The following is a 22,491-nucleotide window of genomic DNA, read 5'->3' as shown; positions in this document are numbered from 1 at the left end:
TATCCAAAGCATCCAATCTTACAGTTTGCCCAAAATCAATCTGTTGTGTTTCCACAAATAACAGTAAGAAACCCACTTAAAAATGGGATTGTGGTATATACTGATGGATCAAAAACTGGCATAGGTGCCTATGTGGCTAATGGTAAAGTGGTATCCAAACAATATAATGAAAATTCACCTCAAGTGGTAGAATGTTTAGTGGTTTTAGAAGTTTTAAAAACCTTTTTAGAACCCCTTAATATTGTGTCAGATTCCTGTTATGTGGTTAATGCAGTAAATCTTTTAGAAGTGGCTGGAGTGATTAAGCCTTCCAGTAGAGTTGCCAATATTTTTCAGCAGATACAATTAGTTTTGTTATCTAGAAGATTTCCTGTTTATATTACTCATGTTAGAGCCTATTCAGGCTTACCTGGCCCCATGGCTCTGGGAAATGATTTGGCAGATAAGGCCACTAAAGTGGTGGCTGCTGCCCTATCATCCCCGGTAGAGGCTGCAAGAAATTTTCATAACAATTTTCATGTGACGGCTGAAACATTACGCAGTCGTTTCTCCCTGACAAGAAAAGAAGCCCGTGACATTGTTACTCAATGTCAAAGCTGCTGTGAGTTCTTGCCAGTTCCTCATGTGGGAATTAACCCACGCGGTATTCGACCTCTACAGGTCTGGCAAATGGATGTTACACATGTTTCTTCCTTTGGAAAACTTCAATATCTCCATGTGTCCATTGACACATGTTCTGGCATCATGTTTGCTTCTCCGTTAACCGGAGAAAAAGCCTCACATGTGATTCAACATTGTCTTGAGGCATGGAGTGCTTGGGGGAAACCCAAACTCCTTAAGACTGATAATGGACCAGCTTATACGTCTCAAAAATTTCAGCAGTTCTGCCGTCAGATGGACGTAACCCACCTGACTGGACTTCCATACAACCCTCAAGGACAGGGTATTGTTGAGCGTGCGCATCGCACCCTCAAAACCTATCTTATAAAACAGAAGAGGGGAACTTTTGAGGAGACTGTACCCCGAGCACCAAGAGTGTCTGTGTCTATGGCACTCTTTACACTCAATTTTTTAAATATTGATGCTCATGGCCATACTGCGGCTGAACGTCATTGTACAGAGCCAGATAGGCCCAATGAGATGGTTAAATGGAAAAATGTCCTTGATAATAAATGGTATGGCCCGGATCCTATTTTGATAAGATCCAGGGGAGCTATCTGTGTTTTCCCACAGAATGAAGACAACCCATTTTGGATACCAGAAAGACTCACCCGAAAAATCCAGACTGACCAAGGGAATACTAATGTCCCTCGTCTTGGTGATGTCCAGGGCGTCAATAATAAAAAGAGAGCAGCGTTGGGGGATAATGTCGACATTTCCACTCCCAATGACGGTGATGTATAATGCTCAAGTATTCTCCTGCTTTTTTACCACTAACTGGGAACTGGGTTTAGCCTTGATTCAGACAGCCTTGGCTCTGTCTGGACAGGTCCAGACGACTGACACCATTAACACTTTGTCAGCCTCAGTGACTACAGTCATAGATAAACAGGCCTCAGCTAATGTCAAGATACAGAGAGGTCTCATGCTGGTTAATCAACTCATAGATCTTGTCCAGATACAACTAGATGTATTATGACAAATAACTCAGCAGGGATGTGAACAAAAGTTTCCGGGATTGTGTGTTATTTCCATTCAGTATGAGAAATTTACTAGGACAGCTAATTTGTCAAAAAGTCTTTTTCAGTATATGTTACAGAATTGGACGGCTGAATTTGAACAGATCCTTCGGGAATTGAGACTTCAGGTCAACTCCACGCGCTTGGACCTGTCCCTGACCAAAGGATTACCCAATTGGATCTCCTCAGCATTTCCCTTCTTTAAAGTATGGGTGGGATTGATATTATTTAGAGATACACTTTGCTGTGGATTAGTGTTGCTTCTTTGATTGGTCTGTAAGCTTAAGGCCTAAACTAGGAGAGACAAGGTGGTTATTGCCCAGGCGCTTGCAGCTCTAGAACATGGTGCTCCCCCTGATATATGGTTATCTATGCTTAGGCAATAGGTCGCTGGCCACTCAGCTCTTACATCTCACGAGGCTAGTCTCATTGCACGGGATAGAGTGAGTGTGCTTCAGCAGCCCGAGAGAGTTGCACGGCTAAGCACTGCAGTAGAAAGGCTCTGCGGCATATATGAGCCTATTCTAGGGAGACATGTCATCTTTCAAGAAGGTTGAGTGTCCAAGTGTCCTTCTCTCCAGGCAAAACGACACGGGAGCAGGTCAGGGTTGCTCTGGGTAAAAGCCTGTGAGCCTAAGAGCTAATCCTGTACATGGCTCCTTTACCTACACACTGGGGATTTGACCTCTATCTCCACTCTCATTAATATGGGTGGCCTATTTGCTCTTATTAAAAGGAAAGGGGGAGATGTTGGGAGCCGCGCCCACATTCGCCGTTACAAGATGGCGCTAACAGCTGTGTTCTAAGTGGTAAACAAATAATCTGCGCATGTGCCGAGGGTGGTTCTCCACTCCATGTGCTCTGCCTTCCCCGTGACGTCAACTCGGCCGATGGGCTGCAGCCAATCAGGGAGTGACACGTCCTAGGCGAAGGATAATTCTCCTTAATAGGGACGGGGTTTCGTTTTCTCTCTCTCTTGCTTCTTGCACTCTTGCTCCTGAAGATGTAAGCAATAAAGTTTTGCCGCAGAAGATTCTGGTCTGTTGTGTTCTTCCTGGCCGGGCGTGAGAACGCGTTAATAACACTTCCCTTCACCCTACGCACCCCACAAACCCACGCTCCCCTACTAAGAGAAAAGTTGCTGTGGAGATAACAGGCAACTCCCGCTATGACCCTGAAACCCTACTGCACCCCATGACAAACAGGGACTGTGGAATACTTACTGAGGCCTTCCTTCTCCCCAAGAAATCTTATAAGAAGGGAAACCCAGCTTGTCTTCTAGGTCCAAATTCTCTTTAGAACTCCTTAGAAATGCTTTCTGTGGCATTAATAATTCTCTTAGTTGCTCCAGGACAGCCAGGGCTATACGGAGAAACCCTAGCTCTGGGGGGAAAAAAAAAGTTATTCTCTTAGTAAAAGGGGCACAGTCTACCTCAGTATCCCTCTGTCAAAGCTAACTGAGTAGTGCAGTTGACTAGGCTAGCTCACTCTTGAGTACTCAGAGTAGCCTAAAACAAACATCCTTATCTGCTGAGAATTCTGACTAAGGACATCTACTTAGAGACACTGGCCAAGGGGTGGTGGCACTCTCCTTTAATCCCACCACTCAGGAGGCAGAGGCAGGCAGATCTCTGAGTTCAAAGCCAGCATGGTCTACAGAGTAAGTTCCAGGACAGCCAGGGCTACACAGAGAAACCCTGTCTCAAAAAAAAAAAAAAAAAAAAAATCAAACCCCAAAACAAAGGTTGTTGGGGTCAGAGCCTGGACTCCCCAACTAACTAGATTTATACACTCACTCATTCTCAAAAGGCCAACTAAACAAGCAAGTGTTAGGGTAGAAAAACAAAACAAAACAAAACAAAAAAGTGGGCTCACCTTAAGCGGTGCTGATGCTGCAGAGATAGACAGGATAACTAGTTCCTCAGTGAGATGTTGTACTTTTCCTACCAAGATTCCCTTCCCGAGTGCAGAAGCTTGGGGGGGGGAGAGGGGGCAGCCCTGTAAGGGTCTTAAATCTGACTTTCTAAATTATACAAAAAGACATGATTCCCCCTCTTCTTTCTTTTCTAAGCATGTTCTCCTTAACACTTTGGGCTCCCCCACCCAACATTTCTGGCTTCATCATCCTTTCTTTAAAGCCCCCCCTCCCTGCTATGTGGCTGCTTGTCCAGCCTACGTCTGCCCTCCTGCCAGTGCCGTGACATGACCTGTGGACATCTCTCTCCTTTCCAGGCAACTGTTGTGGCTCACGGTTCATGTGCTCTGGGGTTTTCTTTTAAAAAGTAATAAAATTGTCCTTGAGCTTGTATTTGAGTCCATTCCTATCATTCTTTTACCAAAAGGACTAAGATTCTTTTTTTTTTTTTTCCAGAGCTGAGGACCGAACCCAGGACCTTGTGCTTGCTAGGCAAGCACTCTACCACTGAGCTAAATCCCCAACCCCAGGACTAAGATTCTTAAAAGGAGACCCTGACTGATTGCCCCTGTAACAATAGTGGAAAGCAAATGTAGCCGTACTGGGGAGAAGAACATCAAGAAAACACTGCCTGCCCTCCCTGATCCATCATCACCATCACCACCACCACCACCACCATCATTATCATCATCACCATCACTATCACCATCACCATCATCATCTCAGGTATAAGATGGCTTGACAAGCTGTGTGAAATCTCTCTCATGGGACTTTATTCCTCCAGCTAGCACAGTGCCTCAGCCTTTTCCTTCCAGCATAAGAGCCCCCCCCCCAGCACTACAAAAATAAACAAATCAAACAAATAAAGGAATGTAAAAGAATTAGTGCTTTAGAAGCTATTGTACACAGTTGGAGATGATGACATAGGCTGTTTCCGACACTTGGAAGGCAGAGGCAGGCAGATCTCTGTCCGGCTAGCCTGATCTACCAAAAGGAAATAAGTTAAAATTTACCTATTACACACACACACACACACACACACACACACACACCATTGTAGGAAGGATGGCAAGATGTCTGAACAGATAAAGACCCATGTCACCAAATCTAATGACCCAAGTTTGATCCTTGGGATCCACAGTGGAAAGAAAAAACTGACTACTGAAAGTTGCCCTTTGGCCTCTACATTAACACACGTGAGCATGCACGTGCAGGCAGTAAAACACATAAGTAACTACTGTTGAGAAAGACGTTTTCAGGTTGTAGAAACTGCTCAGCTCAGCAGCCTTGGGCTGCTCTCGCCCTCACTCCACATCTTCCCCCTAGTCTTCGCTTCAATCTTGACCAAATTCTCTCCTATACCTTCCCTGGCTCCTAGGAATTAACTTGCAAAAAATAAAATAAAATGTGTGTTTATCTGGAAGGAAAATGCAGATGCCGGCCCCAGGAGGTTGAGAGCTGCATTCTTTCTGACAAAGGAAATCTAAACTGCACTCCAGAGGCAGATCCTACCCACTGCCTCACCCCCATCAAGACCTTCAGCATCTTAAAGAGAGAGAAGAAGAAGGAAGAGGGAGGGAGAGAGGGTAGGAGGGGGAGGGAGAGGAGAAGGGAGGGGAGGGGAGGGAGGAGGGAGCAATTAAGATCTTCTGTCTTCTTTAGAGCCCGCTTCAGTGCTTTGTTTCTATATATGTGTGTGTGCGCAGGCAGTGCCCATGGAAGCCAGGAAAGGACAGTGGTCCCCTGGAGCTGAAGTTACAGGTCATCATGAGCTGCCTGACACAGGGACTGTGGACCAAACCCAGGTCCTCTGCTAGAACAGCAAGTACTCTTAGCCCCTGAGCCAACCTGGATTGCAGGTGAAGACACTCCAGCCAGCCTGGCAAACATGGCTGGGGCAGGCCTTGCCCTTCTCCCCAATTCCCTCTGCCTTGCTAAAAACCATTAGATTACATTCCTAAAGCTGGCCGCCAAGGTGTATTCCCTTATTTGGCCACTTCCTCCTCCTGAGGCTGACAACCAAGGTCCAACTATCCCAGTGCTGAAGTCCAGCAGTTAAAGTCTTCTTTGACTCACCTAACAAACGTTCCCAATTAAAATGACACACCTCGTCCTAACCCAGGGTTTTTTCCCTTTACCTTTATAAACCACCATTTTCCTATGCATCAGGTCTGTCTCCTCTCTATCCAGAGGCAGCCCGGTGTTCCCCTCAAGGACAAATATCCCTTTCCCCTCCGTCCTCCATCTACCATCTTTGTCCCTCTTATTCCCTGCACTCTGTCCCTCTAGGGGCAAATAAATCTCCTTTGTGGTGAGAACTTGGTCTTGTGGGACTTTCAGTCTTTCCCTTGCAGGCCAGCTTTGGATGAACACCGTTCCTTCCATCATTTTTGTCCCTGGTTCTTCAGGTGTGTTTAATTGCACTAACTACCATGACCCAAGAACACCTATTCAAGTTATTCTAAGTGGCATATTTTGCCACAGAAAGGTTATATGAACCTTTCCTACCTTCCTGCCAAAGTCTTTGACAAATACTGCACCCCTAAGCTATACCCCAGCCTGCATTTCTGTAGTCACAGAGCATAGAAAACCACAAACCAGCCAGGTGTAGTGGCACACACCTTTCTTTAATCACAGTATGCAGGATCTCTGTGAGTTCTAGGTCAGCCTGGTCTACACAGTGAGTTCCAGGACAGGATTACGTAGTCTACATAGTGAGACTCCGTCTCTAGAGGGAAACAAAAACAAAAGAAAAAGAAAACCACAAATCAATATGTTTGATAAAGCTGGGTATGGTGGTGTATGCCTGTAATCCTAGCATTAGGTAGATAAGACAGGAGGGTTGTCACAAGGCCACCCTTGGCCTTAGTAGTTCAAGGACAGCCTGAGCTATAGTTCAAGATCCTGTCTCAATCAACAAGCAAGCAAGTTCAATAAACTCCTTGGTAGAGGCAGTAGGTAGGCAGACTATGCAAGACACAATGCAAGACTCTTAACTATAGGTTTCAAAATATATATGTATTTCCTATAGTTTATATATATACATATATATACACATATATATGTATGTATGTGTATATATATATATAAATTTAATATAATATACATATATATTAAAACCTTATTATTTAAAAATTGTAAGTTAGGGCTGGTGAGATGGCTCAGTGGGTAAGAGCACCCGACTGCTCTTCTGAAGGTCCGGAGTTCAAATCCCAGCAACCACATGGTGGCTCACAACCATCTGTAACAAGATCTGACGCCCTCTTCTGGAGTGTCTGAAGACAGCTACAGTGTACTTACATATAATAAATAAATAAATCTTTACAAAAAAAAAAAAAAAGAAAAAGAAAAAAAATTGTAAGTTAATAATATCAGATGCTGTTTTTTGTTTTTTTGTTTTTAATTAGGTATTTTCCTCGTTTACATTTTCAATGCTATCCCAAAGGTCCCCCATACCCACCCCCCCTCAGATGCTGTTTTATAGGATTCTTGATACAGGGTTGATGAAGGCTAGAGGTCTTCAAAGTTTAAGTATACATTCCTCGTAGTCATAAGGATGTGAGGCCAGTTACAGAAACTGCAGCAAATGGTTATTTAGAGGCACTCAGATAGGCCAAAGTAATTTTGGCTTCCAACCTACAACATTCCTCCGTCCACAATCACCATGACGTACTATTCAGCCAAGGACAGTCTGTGGGATCTTTGAGACAGACTTGGCTTCTTCTGAGAACTTCAATGCCATATATACTATTAAGGAAAAGTTTGAAAATTTCAACCACATTAAAATTACTATATTCAAGGCCAAGCATAGTGGCACTGCCTATAATCCCAGCACTTGGGACGATCCTCTAAACTCAGGAAACTCAAAGTGGCTCAGGCAGCACATGGAACTCTGGTCCCATGACATCCCCACCCCCACCCCCCAGTTAGCATCTTTGGGCAGAGGTGTGGCTTAGTGGTAGCTTCCTTCTTTGGCATATTGGAGGCCCTATGTTCTATGCCTGACCCTACAAAAGAAAAAAATCTAACAAATTTTCACCAAAACATATCAAAGAGAATTTGGAAAGACAGCCAATTAATTTGGGAAGTTGGGGCGGGGCTGGAGACATGGCTCAGCCATTAAAGACTAGGCTCACAATTAAAATAAAAAGTCTGTGTGTGTGTGTTTGCCTATATATGTGGAAGTTGGAGATAAACCTCATCTACCTTTTCTATTTATTGTTAAATCAGGACAGGGTTTAACTATGCAGCCCTGGCTCACCTGGAAGTCTGTGTAGACCTGACTGGCCTCCAAGTTGAAGGGTCCACCTGCCTTTGCATTCCAAGTCCTGGGATTAGAGATGTGAGCTACCCCACTTTCATTTAGCCCGTGTGTACCTAGGCGCAGGAGCTTGCAGAAGTCAGAGAAGGCCCTCTGGGATCTGGAGCTACCTGAAGCAGGCGCCGAGAACCAAACTCCACTTCTCTGCAAGAGAAGCAAGTGTTCTTTCTTAACTCTCTATCCCTGAACGTAGGATTCCATGGTTGAAAACCTTTAGGGAAAGCTGGGTATCCTAAACCTGCCGTGTCACATGGCTCTCAGAAGGCCTGAATCAACAAGTCTGTTTACTTTGTTTGACGAGCCACTTTCCAAACTTGTTCGACCTCTCTCCTCTGACAGGTGATGTCATGCCAGGCAGCTGCTCATCCCACACCACTGGCAATGCCTTCTTGTGTGTCAGAAGAGGGCATCAGATCCCATGGGGCTGAGCTTGCAGGAAGTTGTTAGCTGCGTATGGATATTGGGAATCAAACCCAGGTCCTACGGAAGAGCAAGCAATAAGTGCTCTTTTATGTCTGGGGACCCCCTCTAAGATTTTCAGGTTTAGGGTTCCAAGACAAAGACGTGCACCAGGGATTAGTAATAGACGTAAAGTGTGTCTAAGCAGGAGGACAGCACTCCTGAGGGTGAGGATGCTTACTGAGTGGAGCAAAGGCTCGGCCAAGTGTTTCCTTCACAGGCCGCCCCCATAGCAACCGCCTCTCCAGTTTCTTTAACTGGCCCTTTCCTTTTTACTTAGTATTTCTATTTTTTATAGCTAATACTTTGTAGCTTTTGCTGTATACCTGAACTTTTTTCTTTTTTCTTTTTGTTTTTTTTTTGTTTTTTTGTTTGTTTGTTTGTTTGTTTTTTCAAGACAGGGTTTCTCTGTATAGCCCTGGCTGTCCTGGAACTCACTTTGTAGACCAGGCTGGCCTCGAACTCAGAAATCTGCCTGTCTCTGCCTCCCGAGTCCTGGGATTAAAGGCGTGTGCCACCACACCCGGCTACTTTTCTTCTTTATGGTGTTTTTTGATAAGGTTTCTATTGTGATAATTTCTGAAAGTTTTCTTATATATACATGCATGTGTCTATATAGATATCTTCATATCTACATAGATAGGTATAAAGATAGATGGATATTTTTAAAAAGAATTGTTATTATACTAATTCTGAGACGGAGTCTCATGGAGCCCAGGTAGATCTTGAACTCACAATATAGGTTAGGGTGGCCCTGAACTCCTTTTTGTTGTTATTCGTATTCTTTTTTCCACTCATGTGTATGCATAAAGGTCTGTGAGGTGAGTGCCTGCACATGAACATAGCTGTCTGAGGAGGTCAAAAGAGCCAGGACATCCCACAGAGCTGGAGCTGCTGGCTTTTGGCAGCCACCCACTTTGGATGCTAAGAACTGAACTCCAGTCCCCCAGTACAGTTGTATTTGCCCTTAAGCACTGGGCCATCTCCCAAGTCCCATCCTGGACTCTTAGGCTTTGTTCTGCTCTGTGCTATTCTGCTTTGTGATGTTGTTTTGTTTGGTTGAGATAGGGCCTCACTTTGCAGCAAAGGCTGGCCTGGAACATAAATTAAGTTGCCATCAAATTTGTGGGCAATCTTTCTGCTTCTGCCTCCTTAGTACTGGGATTACAGGCCTGAGCCCAGCCCTGAACTCTTAATCCTCCTGCCTCACCCTCCCTAGCACCCCCCACACCCTTCTCTTTTTTTGTCTTGTATTATTTGGCTTTTCTTTTTGAAATAGGTTTTCAGCTGGGCATGGTGATGCACACTTTTAATTGCAGCACTCAGGAGGCAGAGGCAGGTAGACCTCTGTGAGTTCAAGACCACCCTGGTCTACATATTGAGCTCCAAGCCAATCAGACTACATGGTGAGACTCAGTCTCGAAAAATTATATACATAAAATAAAATAAAAAAGAAAGAAAAAATAGGATCTGTAGTGGTTTGAATAAATGTAGTGGTTTAAATAGGTTTGGCACCCATAGACTCATATGTTTGAATGCTTGGCCCACAGGGCCAAGTGTCACTACACTATTAGGAGGTGAGTGTGGCCTTGTTATAATGTGGAGGTGTTTCCTAAGTGTGGAGGTAATGTGTCACTGGTGGGGTGGGCTTTGTAGTCCTATGCTCAAGCTCCACCCAGTGTGGAAGGGACCGTCTCCTGGTGGCCTGCAGAAGACAGTTACATCCATCTTTTGGATCAAGATGTAGAGCTCTCAGCTCCTTCTCCAGCACCATGTCTGCCTGGATGCTGCCATGCTTCTCACCATGATGATAATGGACTGAACCTCTGAAATTGTTAGCAAGCCCCAATTAAATGTTGTCCTTTATAAAAGTTGCCTTGGTCATGGTGTCTCTTCGAAGCTATGAAACTCTAACTAAGACAGCGTCTTACATCAGAGTCCAGACCAGGGTAGAACTCACTGTATAGCCCAGGGTAACCTCGAACTCACAGGCTCAAACTCCTGCATTAGCCTAAAGAGTTATGGGGCTATAGTATGAGCCACCACACTTAATCTAGTTCAAGAATTTTTTATTTTAAGTTCTGAATTGGTTATTCCCTGAAGGCAGGATCTGGCCTCATCCTCTATCAAGAGGTTGCTCACAAACTAAGAGCAACCTATGTCTACTCTATGTTGTGAAAATATAAATGCTATCTTTCAGGCTTATAATTGAAGGAAGAAAAAAATGCTAAAACTAAACTAACAAAGAGTTTTTCTAGATTTATGGTTTGTAAAATACCTGCAAAATAGAACACAGAAAGTAAGCAAGAAATTAAAATGTATCACTCAACACCCTCGGATAAATTAGGCCCAGTTACTCTTCCTTGAAGGAAGGCTGAGCTTGTGTTAAATATTAAGAGCCAGGTTTAGGTTCAGCTCGGTGGGAGAGGAGCACACCTTTAATCCCAACACTCAGGACGCAGAAGCAGGTGGATCTCTGTGACTCCAGGGCCAGTCTGGTCTGTGGAGCTAGTTCCAGGACAGCCAGAGAAACCCTGTCACAAACAAACAAAGAAACAAACAAGCAAACAAGAGTAAGGTTTAGTATGCCATATCTATAATTCCAGCATTCAGAAGGATGATCTAGAAGGATCACAGGTTCACAGTCAGCCTGCACTACATAAGAAAGATCCGGTCTCAGTAATAATGATGAAAAAAAAATAGTCTGGAGCTATAGCTCAGTTGATAGAGTATTTGCCTAGCACACACAAAGCCCTGAGTTCAATTCCCAGAACCTTCCTAAATCATAGACTGATCCTGATAGTGCAGACTGTAATCTCCACACTCTAGAAGGTAAAATTTGGGGCTGGAGAGGTAGGTCAGTGGGTTAAGGCACTGGTTGCTCTTCTGGAAGTCTCAAGTTCGATTCCCAGAACCCATGTGATGATTCACAACATTCCAACTCCAGTTCCAGGGGATTCAACTATGTCTTCTTGCCTCCCAGGCACCAGGCAAACGTGGTATATATACATACATGCAAGCAAAATACACACACACATACATACATATATACATACATACATATACATACATACATATATATATAAAGTAAAATAAAAATTAAGATTAAAAAAGAAGGTAGAGTTCAAGGCCACCCTCAGCTGACTTGGACTGCATAAGGCCTTGTCTCAACGAGGAGAAAATAAGTAGGGGCGACTTCAATTGAGATAATTTTTATATTGCTAGGTTTATGTTGTTGCTAGAACAAAATGCTCCAGACTGATTAAGGTATAATCAAAAGAGGTTTATTGCCAGGCTGAGGTGGCTCATGCCTTTAATCCCAGCACTCAGGAGACAGAGGCAGTCAGATCTCTGAGTTCAAGGCCAGCCTGGTCTATAGAGTGAGTTCCAGGCCAGCCAGGGCTACACAGTGAAACCTTGTCTCAAAAGAAAATAAAAGGGCTGGTGAGATGGCTCAGTGGGTAAGAGCACCCGACTGCTCTTCCGAAGGTCAGGAGTTCAAATCCCAGTAACCACATGGTGGCTCACAACCATCCATAACGAGATCTGACTCCCTCTTCTGGAGTGTCTGAGGGCAGCTACAGTGTACTTACATATAATAAATAAATAAATCTAAAAAAAAAAAAAAAAGAAAACAAAAACAAATTCGTTTCCCAGATTTGCATGTTAAACAGAATGGTACCAGTATTCTAATGAGTACTTCTTAGCTATATCACAAAATGTGTGCTGTCATGGTGGGTACCTATGAAAGAGGGAGAGATCTTATGTTAAAACAAGAAGTGGGGGTGGGGGTGCTGGAGAGATGGCTCAGTGGTTAAGAACACTGGCTGCTTGTCTTAGTTGGGTTTTTACTGCTGTGAACAGACACCATGACCAAGGCAAGTCTTATAAAAAACATTTAATTGGGGCTGGCTTACAGGCTCAGAGGTTCAGTCCATTATCATCAAGGCAGGAGCATGGCAGTATCCAGGGAGGCATGGCGCAGGCAGAGCTGAGAGTTCTACATCTTCATCCAAAGGCTGCTAGTGGAAGACTGACTTCCAGGCAACTAGGGTGAGGGTCTTAAGCCCACACCCACAGTGACACACCCACTCCAACAAGGTAACATCTCCAGATGGTGCCACTCCCTGGTCCAAGAATATACAAACCATGACACTGCTCTTTCAGAGGAGCTGGGTTCAATTCACCCACTGTGGTGGCCGTACAGTCTTCTGTAACTTCAGTTCCAGGGGATCCAATACTGTCTTCTGCATGTACCTCGTGCACAAGTGTACATTCACAAAACAAAAGCAAATCAAACAAACAAACAAACCCACAGAAAATCCAAAGAAGTTTTCAAAAGAAAGAAAAGGAGGTGAGGAAGATTTGGGGCCCAGGTTTATCATTTACAGCAGCTTTCTTTCTGGAACACTAGCCAGGCTTTTGAGGTGACCTTAGTGACCTAATCACCTTCCATTGAGCCCTGTCTCTTCCACCATCTGCACACCATCATCATGTGTCAAGCCGCTGAGCTTCTGTGGACTTGCAGGTGCCTCCTTGCACTTGACTGGCTGCATGTCCCTGTGCAAACTGTTTCTACTTCATAATCAACTGTTTCTAGGGCTCCTTCCTTGTTAGTGTTTCTCTTACATTGCCCACAACATCCAGGCATCTCAGGCTCCTGGAGACACTTAAATATGACCTACAGGCATTGAAGCAGTCTCTGATTTATTCATTTTTATTTTAGTATGGGTGTTTGCCTGCATATATATGTGTACCACATGCCTGGTACACATGGGAGGCCTGAAGAGGGTACCAGATTTCCTGGACCTGGAGTTATAGAAGGTTGTGGGACACCATTTGGGTCCCGGGGAGTGACAATGGGTCCTCTGAAAGAGCGCTGAACCATCTTTCGAGCCCAAGGCAGACTTTGTCAGTGACCAATAACAAGCCAGCAATTTTTGAAAACGGTGTGTGCTGAGCAGCAGCATCTGAAAGGGGCTGGCAGATAGCACAGTAGGGAGAATTGCTTGTTCCATGTACAAGCATGGGACTGTGAGTTCAATCCCAGAAGCCATGTTTAAGAAAAGTGAGGGGGGTGTAGTGGCATGCATGTGTAACCCCAGGGCTGGGAAAGGGGCAACGGCACGTTCCCTGGGGCTCACTGGCCATCCGGCATTGACTTCTTAGCAAATTCCAAGCCAGTGAGAGACCCTGTCTTAAAAAACAAGATGGAGACTGGGGAGATAATTTGGCAGTTGAGAGCACTTGCTGCTCTTTCAGAGGACCAGGACTTGATTTCAGCACCTACATGGCAGATGAGAGCTTCCTGTAACTCCAATCCCAGGAGCCCTGACACCTGTTCTGGTCTCCTCAGGCACTGCACATGCATGGTGCATAGACATAAATGTGGGCTGGACATCCATACATATAAAACAAATTAGTTTTTAGCCAAGCATGGTGGTGTACACCCTTAATCCCAGCACTCAGGAGGCAGAGCCAGGTGGATTTCTGAGTTGAAGGCCAGCCACCGGTCTACAGAGTAAGTTCCAGGACAGACAGCCAAGGCTACACAGAGAAACTCTGTCAAAAAAATAAAAATAAAATTTAATAAAATAGAATAAAGAATAAAAAGGAAATTAATTAATTAAAAATTTAATTAAAAAAAAAGATAGGTGGCTGACACCTGAGGAAAAACACTTGAAGTTGAACTCTGTCCTCCATAAAAGAGCATGCAATTATGGGTTGGGTGGCACACACTTTTAATTCTAGCAGTTGGCATGAGAGGCAGTTGGAGCTCTATGAGTCCAAAGCCAGCCTGGTCTACATAGTGAGTTCCAGACTACTGAGGGCTACGTAATGAAAAAGAAATTAAAAAAAAAAAAAAAAAAAGAAAAAAGAAAAAGAAAGAAAAAAGAAAAGAAAAAGTGTAGAAAAGCTGGGGAGTGAGAATAAAAGGAAAATTATACGAATATTAGTGTCAGCACTGTGCAAAAACATTCTTGCCCAGTTTGTAACCTAAGCAGAGGTGATGGGGATGCAGTTCAATGGCAGAGCAGGTGCCCAGTGTGCACAGGTCTTAGGTTCAACCCCAGAATAAGGAAACGAATTATGGGTCATCCCAACTATCTGCGATACACCATCCAGTTATTTCTGACACTTAACTGGTAATACAGGTTCATTTTAGTTTTTTTTTTCAAATGTTATTATTATTTTGTGTGTATAAGTGTTTTGCCTACATGTAAGTTTGTGGTTCATGTGTGTGCTTGGTTCCAAAGGAGAACATCACGTCACCTGGAACTGGAGCTATACACATTTGTCAGCTGCCATTGTGTGCTGGGAATCGAACTCCGGTCCCCTGGAAGAGCAGCCAGTGAGCTACCTCTCCAGTTCTAGGTTCATTTTATAAGTGCCCCTCAGACAAGTTATGACTGCCCTGGGCTTGAATCAACACTTGCCTGGTCCCTTCATCTGAGTTTTAGCTACATCACTCGGCAATCTGGCAGAAGGGAGAGAGCTTGGTCCCCAGTGATGATAAAAACTGCTCCAGCAGCCACCAACAGCAGCAGAAGGGAAGAGGCACCCAACAGCTCAGCAGCCACAGAAGGAAGGCCCAAGGCACTGTGGCACCTAGTCCGATACTAGACTTCTGTACCCTGTAACAGAGGGAGATGGAGTGACCTCTGGTGGCCTAAGAAAAGCTCCGCTCCTATGCCAGGCTGAGTGCTGGGAAGTGTTGACTTTAACTGTAGACAACAGGGAGCAAACACTACTACCAGGTCATTCATTACGCTGCCTTTGCTCCATGCTTCTGGAACATTTATGACATTCAACAATCTACATTTTTCTTTTGCCTTTTTTCCCTCTCTTTTATTTATCATCATTTACTAACTCTATCCCTCCTCAAACATGACATAGAAGTCTGTATGTGGCTCAGTGGTAGGGCCATTGCCTCACAAGAAATCCCAAGCTTGGACCATTGAGATGGCTCAGCAAATAAAGACCCTTGCAACCAGGCCTGATTACCCGAATTCCATCTAGGGACCACATTGGGGAAGGAGAAAATTGACTACTGTAAACTGTCCTCTAACTTTAACATACCTGCTATGACATGAACATGCCCACTGACACACTTACATAAACAAATACAAAAATAAATAAATTTAACGTAATAAACCTTTTGAATTGTATTTTATCAAGTATTCCTCATTTACTTCTTTTGTTTTACATTATTACTTTCCATGTATTACATTGTTACTTTCTCTGTATTGTTACGAGTTCATATGTGTGTATGATGTGTCTGTAAGCGATGATGCAGTGCATACCACAGTCATGTGCAGAAGTCAGAGGACACATTTTAGGAATCCGTCCTCTCCTTCCTCCATGGATTCCAGAAATCAAATTCAAACAATCAGGCTTGCACAGCAAGCAATCTCACTCACTGAGCCATCTTACGTATTTATTATATATATATATATTTTTAAAGATTTATTTATTATATGTAAGTACACTGTAGCTGTCTTCAGACACACCAGAAGAGGGCGTCAGATCTCGTTACGGATGGTTGTGAGCCACCATGTGGTTGCTGGGATTTGAACTCTGGACCTTTTGGAAGAGCAGTCGGGTGCTCTTACCCACTGAGCCATCTCACCAGCCCTTATTATATTTATTATATATTTATAAAATGTTTTATTGCATGTAGCTGTCTTTTGCTCAGTGTATGGCTATTAAAAGTTCTTAAGTTGGGCTAGAGAGATGGCTCAGTGGTTAAGAGCATTGACTGCTCTTCCAGAGGTGCTGAGTTCAATTCTCAGCAACAACATGGTGGCTCACAACCATCTGTAATGGGATCCGATGCCCTCTTCTGGTGTGCCTGAAAACAGCTACAATGTACTTTATAAATAAAAATAAATAAATCTTTTTTAAAAAGTTAAGTTACGCCATTTATTATTACATCGTTAGTCTTAGTACTTTAGATTCCTCTTAAAATCAGTATTTCCTCTCTGACTCTCCCTGCATTTCATTACCATGTAGTCCTTGCTTACACCTTTATTTAACTTTTTTTAAAAGATTTATTTATTATTATATAAAAGTTCACTGTAGCTAATTTCAGACACACCAGAAGAGGGCATCAGATCTCAATATGGGTGGTTGTGAGCCACCATGTGATTACTGGGATTTGAACTCAGGACCTTCTGAAAAGCAGTCAGTGCTCTTACTCGCTGAGCTGTCTTGCCAGCCCCCTTTATTTAACTTAAAAAAAATTATTTTTAGGGCTGGAGAGATGGTTCAGTGGTTAAGAGCACTGACTGCTCTTCCAGAGGTCCTGAGTTCAATTCCCAGAAACCACCTGGTGGCTCACAACCATCTGTAATGGGATCTGACACTCTCTTCTGGTGTGTCTGAAGACAGTGACTGTGTACTCTATAAATAAAATAAATCTTAAAATATTTTTGGGCTGGAGAGATGGCTCAGTGGTTAAGAGCACTGACTGCTCCTCCAGAGGTCCTGAGTTCAAATCCCAGCAACCACATGGTGGCTCACAACCATCCGTAGTGGGATCCGATGCCCTCTTCTGGTGTGCCTGAAGACAGCTACAATGTACTCACATAAATAAAATAAATACATTTAAAAAAAATTTTTTAGCCAGGGATGGTGGCACACACCTTTAATCCCAGCACTTGGGAGACAGAGGCAGGTGGATCTCTGTGTTCAAGGCCAGCTTGGTCTACAGAGTGAGTTCCTGGACATCTAGGGCTACACAGAGAAAGTTAGTCTTGGGGAAAAAAAATGTGTATATGTGTGTGTTCATGCACATACACCTTGAACTTGGAGCTAGGCTTGTGGCCAGCAGATATCAGCCATTTTCCTGTCTCTACCAACCCCCCTTTCAATCACTGGGGTTACTGGCTCATGGGTGGCCACATCAGGCTTCATTTGTGGGTGATGAGAATCCACATTTAGAGCCTCATGTCTTTGCAGTATTTTTGCCAGCTGAGCCATCTCCTCCACTCTCACAGTCTATTGTTTTGTAATGTTTGAAACAAGGTCTCATGTACCCCAGGCTGGCTTCAAGCTCATTATGTAGCTGAGAATGAGCCAGAACTCTTGGTCCACCTGTCTCCACCTCCCAAGCGCTGGGATTACAAGTGTGTGCTGCCACATCCAGTTTGGTTTGAGACAGGGTCTATCTGTATATGCTGATCTATCTGTGTATTCTCAAACTTAAGGTCCTTCTGACTCAAGTGCTGGGGTTATAGGCATAAGCCACCACCCCTTGATTATAGTCAAATGTATTTTATCTTATTCACTTAAGAACATTCATAGAAAAAAAAATAGAAAAAAAAAATAGGGGGCTGGTGAGATGGCTCAGTGGGTAAGAGCACCCGACTGCTCTTTCAAAGATCTGAAGTTCAAATCCCAGCAACCACATGGTGGCTCACAACCATCTGTAACAAGATCTGACTCCCTCTTCTGGAGTGTCTGAAGACAGCTACAGTGTACTTACATATAATAAATAAATCTTAAAAAAAAAAAAAGAACATTCATAGATGGGACCTGGAGAGATGGCACAGGAGTTAAGAGCACCCAGGTTCCTCTTCTAGCTTCCATAAGTACCCACACAAACATGTCAGATAGACACAGACACATAGAATACATTTTCTTTTTTTTTTTTAATATTTATTTATTTATTATATGTAAGCACACTGTAGCTGTCTTCAGACATTCCAGAAGAGGGTGTCAGATCTCATTACAGATGGTTGTGAGCCACCATGTGGTTGCTGGGATTTGAACTCAGGACCTTTGGAAGCGCAGTCGGTGCTCTTAACCACTGAGCCATCTCACCAGCCCCAGAATACATTTTCATAAATAAATCTTAAGAGAAAAAAGGGGCTTTCAAAAAAACTGGGCCTGGTGTGACTCCACTACTGAAGAATCTGAAGCTGGAGAATTGCCTCAAGTCCAAAGCTTGCCACACCTAGTTAGTGAGTTTCTAGGCTAGTGTTGGGTATACAGCAAAGCCTAATCTCAAAAGAAAAAGCAATCAGCTTTGCCTGTGGCATAAGCCTTTGTCTTAGTGAGGGTTTCTATTGCTTCAACAAAAATACTATAACCAACATGCAGGTTGGGGAGGAAAGAGTTTATTTATCTTACACTTAAAGATCATAGTTCATCAGGACAGGAACTCAAGCAAGGAACGTGGAGTCAGGAGCTGATGCAGAGGCCATGGAGGAGTTCTGCTTACTGGCTTACTCAGCCTGATATTTCATAGAACCCAGTACCACCAGCCCAGGGACAGCCTCACCCACCCCTGGGGCTGGGTCTTCTCCCATTGATCTCTGAGAAAATGCTTTATAGCTAGATGTCATGGAGGGGTTTCCTCAACTATGAGTCTCTGTCCTCTCTGATGGTTCTAATTGTGTCAAGTTGACAACAAAGCAGACAGTGGCCCCAGATACTCAGGAGGCAGAGATAGGAATATTATATGTTCAAGCCCTACTTAGACTGCAGAGTGGGTTTAGGACCAGCCTGGACAAGTTTTGGTTTTGTTTAGAAGCAGAGTCTCATGTAGTAAAGACTGATCCCAAACTAGCTATGTAACTGAGGCTGGTCTTGATTTCCTGAGCCTCCTACCCTCAGCTCCCCAAGTACTGGGATTACAAAGGGGAGCCACCGTGCTTGGCAGTTCAGGCAACTTAATGAGACTCTGTCTCAAGAAAAATGGCTTGGTGAGATAACTTAGTGGGCAAAGGCACCTGCCACCAAACCTGACAAGACAACCCCCTGAGACTCAGGTGGTAGAAGAGAAATGACTTCCACAAGCTATCCTCTGACTCCACGTGTGTATTGCGGCTGTCATGTGCACACACATAGGTACATGCACACTCACTCATGCATGCACCCACATATACAAACTTTCTCATGAAATAGCTCTGAGAAAATTGAAAGCCAATCAGGAACATGTAAACCCTGCCACCCCTCACCTCCACACTGGGACTCACTGTCACCTCCACACTGGGACTCACTGTCACCCCCACCCTGAGACTCACTGTCACCTCCACACTGGGACTCACTGTCACCTCCACACTGGACTTCACTGTCACCTCCACCCTGGGACTCAATGTCACCTCCACACTGAGACTCACTGTCACCTCCACCCTAGGACTCACTGTCACCTCCACACTGGGACTCACTGTCACCTCCACACTGGGACTCACTGTCATCTCCACACTGAGACTCACTGTCACCTCCACCCTGGGACTCACTGTCACCTCCACACTGGGACTCACTGTCACCTCCACACTGGGACTCACTGTCATCTCCACACTGAGACTCACTGTCACCTCCACCCTAGGACTCACTGTCACCTCCACACTGGACTTCACTGTCACATCCACACTGAGACTCACTGTCACCTCCACCCTAGGACTCACTGTCACCTCCACACTGGGACTCACTGTCACCTCCACACTGGGACTCACTGTCATCTCCACACTGAGACTCACTGTCACCTCCACCCTAGGACTCACTGTCACCTCCACACTGGACTTCACTGTCACCTCCACACTGAGACTCACTGTCACCTCCACCCTAGGACTCACTGTCACCTCCACCCTGGGACTCACTGTCACCTCCACACTGGGACTCACTGTCACCTCCACACTGGGACTCACTGTCACCCCCACCCTGGGACTCACTGTCACCTCCACACTGGAACTCAATGTCACTTCCACTCTGGGACTCACTGTCACCTTCACTCTGGATGCACTATTGTCTCCTCACTAAGACTCACTAGGATCTCTGTTGATTCCATCTTCTACGCTCCCTTCACCATCGACAGCTACTTTCCTCCATAGCTGCAGGTCATTGTCTGTGTTAGTGGAAAGGGAGAGATGAGTAGAGGTATAAGGAGATTTGGGGTCGTTTTTGAAACCAAGTCTTTTTATAGTCCAGGTTGGCCTCCAACTTGCCACATAGCAGAGGGTAGCCCCGATCTTTCTCCACCTACCAAGTGGTAGAATTACAGACCACCACACCTGGCTTCAATTCCCTCCTTTAAACATTTATCTCCTTCACATCTTTCTCATCCCCTCCAACCTGTTCTCCATAGTGTAGCCAGGAGTTTTTTCACATGTAAATCTAACCACAAAGTTCTAGTTTTTATCTCTCTGAATTCATCATGCTCTGGGCCACAGCCACTTGAGACTTCTTTGGTTCCTCCAGCATTTCATAGGCTTTTCTATAAGTTGTCTCTTCTTGGGTGAGGCCCCTCTTTTAGCACACTTTCCTGGTTACATTGTTACATTGCCAGCTCTTAACTTAACGTCTGCTTCTTCCGTTGTTATCGGTTCTAGGATAGCTTAAGACTCCCAGTTGTATGCTCACCTTACTTCCTGTCCCTTTCCTTCCCAGTACTTGTCAGAGATTATAATTAGATATTTGTTGTGGTGACTGTTTCATTAGTATCTGTCATCTCTAGCAGACTAGAAACCCTTGGAGGACAGGAAGCAAGCCTCTTTTCATATCCAAGTATCTACAGCAACAAAGCTTGGTTGCCCTGATGCCTTACACAGAGATGCTCAATTACGTGTGTTGGGTGCATGCATGTACATGCCTAGTCGAGTCACTGTATCACTCACAACAAAGTTGACCTGGAGTGTGGTGACCTCATAAGGACTGCGTTTCCATCCTGTCAGAGCAGCCCATCCACCTCCCTCAGAGGCATGTCTCTGAGCCACTGTCATTTGCAACATCTCATAGGATATACCACCTACTTGTTTGGCTTCTGAATCATCTAAAAACCACCTCATTCAACAATGTGGTCTATCAACTTTCAGAGATAGAATAATAATTACCACTTATTCATTGACTAATATTTATTCCGTGTCTATTCCTGCCACATTCACTGTGCAAGTCGTGGGGAAATACAGATGAATAAAGGCTTCCTTGTTATTCTCAAGGAATGTATGGTTTTGAAGCACAGTTAGACATATATTCAAATTACAGCTTCCTCCTTTAAAACACTAATATTCCAAGGCACACTCAATGTTTTAAAGGATCACAGAGTGACTACCAAAGCACGTAGCAAAACCCTACTAAGAGAGGTGTGTTTAAAATGACTACCCAAGGGACATACTTTTCAAGTCTTCTAATCGTTCACTTTGGATCTGTTTATACCACAAGAAAACAATTTACTTGATGCTCTTAGGTCCCCTTAAAAAATAACCATCGTGAAGTGGCTTTTCATGTCCTTGGCTTTTATTGAACATAGAAACAGCCATGCAAGCGGTCTTAAAGGCTTTATTACATCATTGTTTCCTAATAAAGTCATGACAGTCTACCTTTGGAATTAAAGTGATACACAAAATGATGGTCTGTGTCCTCTGGTGAACTGGTTCCATTCAGATAACACCTATTCATCATGACTATGGTTTCATTTTTCTTTAGCCTTCAAGAAGCTCAGAACTGAATTTTAAATTCAGTCATTTACCACCAAGATAATTGTGAGGTTTTTTTTTTTTAAAAAAAACTCTAATGTTTTATTTCTAGATTTTAGTTTAAACCACGTTACATCTATATTGACAATAAATGTGCTAAAATAAACTTAACATGGGTAATGTGCCTAGGGAGGCTTGAATCCCAATATGGCAAAACAAACAGAAAACCAGCAATTTGGTATGCTGTGCTGTCTTATATTTTACAGAAATAAATGTGAAAGTATATGACCTATGTTATGATCTTTAAAGAGTTTGTAGAAACGGAAGAGGACTCAGAGAAAAGCAACCAAAACGAACAGGAGGAGAAGGAAGAAGAGGCGGAGAAGGAGGAGGAAGATTGGAGATAGTATGCCTTTATTGTCTAACCCCAAGTGTGTTGAAGTACTGTGACAGCCATCTTGGCAATTAGAAATGAGTATCTAAAATTTGGACTGTTCTAGAAAAATCTGTTACAGAGATAATGTTAAAGCCAGATTACAGGAATCACAGCCACTAATATACAAATAATTACAGAAAGGCTTTGAATGTGGAGGTGTTGTTCTGATGACTCTATTGATGTATTTGAAAGCACTGGAGTTACTCCCCAGGAAAATTACAACCAGAGTTCCCTAAAGCAGAACCTCCCTGTTTTCTATTCAT

Source organism: Mus musculus, chromosome 4 (genome assembly GCF_000001635.26).
Source record: "Mus musculus strain C57BL/6J chromosome 4, GRCm38.p6 C57BL/6J".
Classification (NCBI taxonomy): Eukaryota; Metazoa; Chordata; class Mammalia; order Rodentia; family Muridae; genus Mus; species Mus musculus.
Note: the sequence above shows the minus strand (reverse complement) of the source record.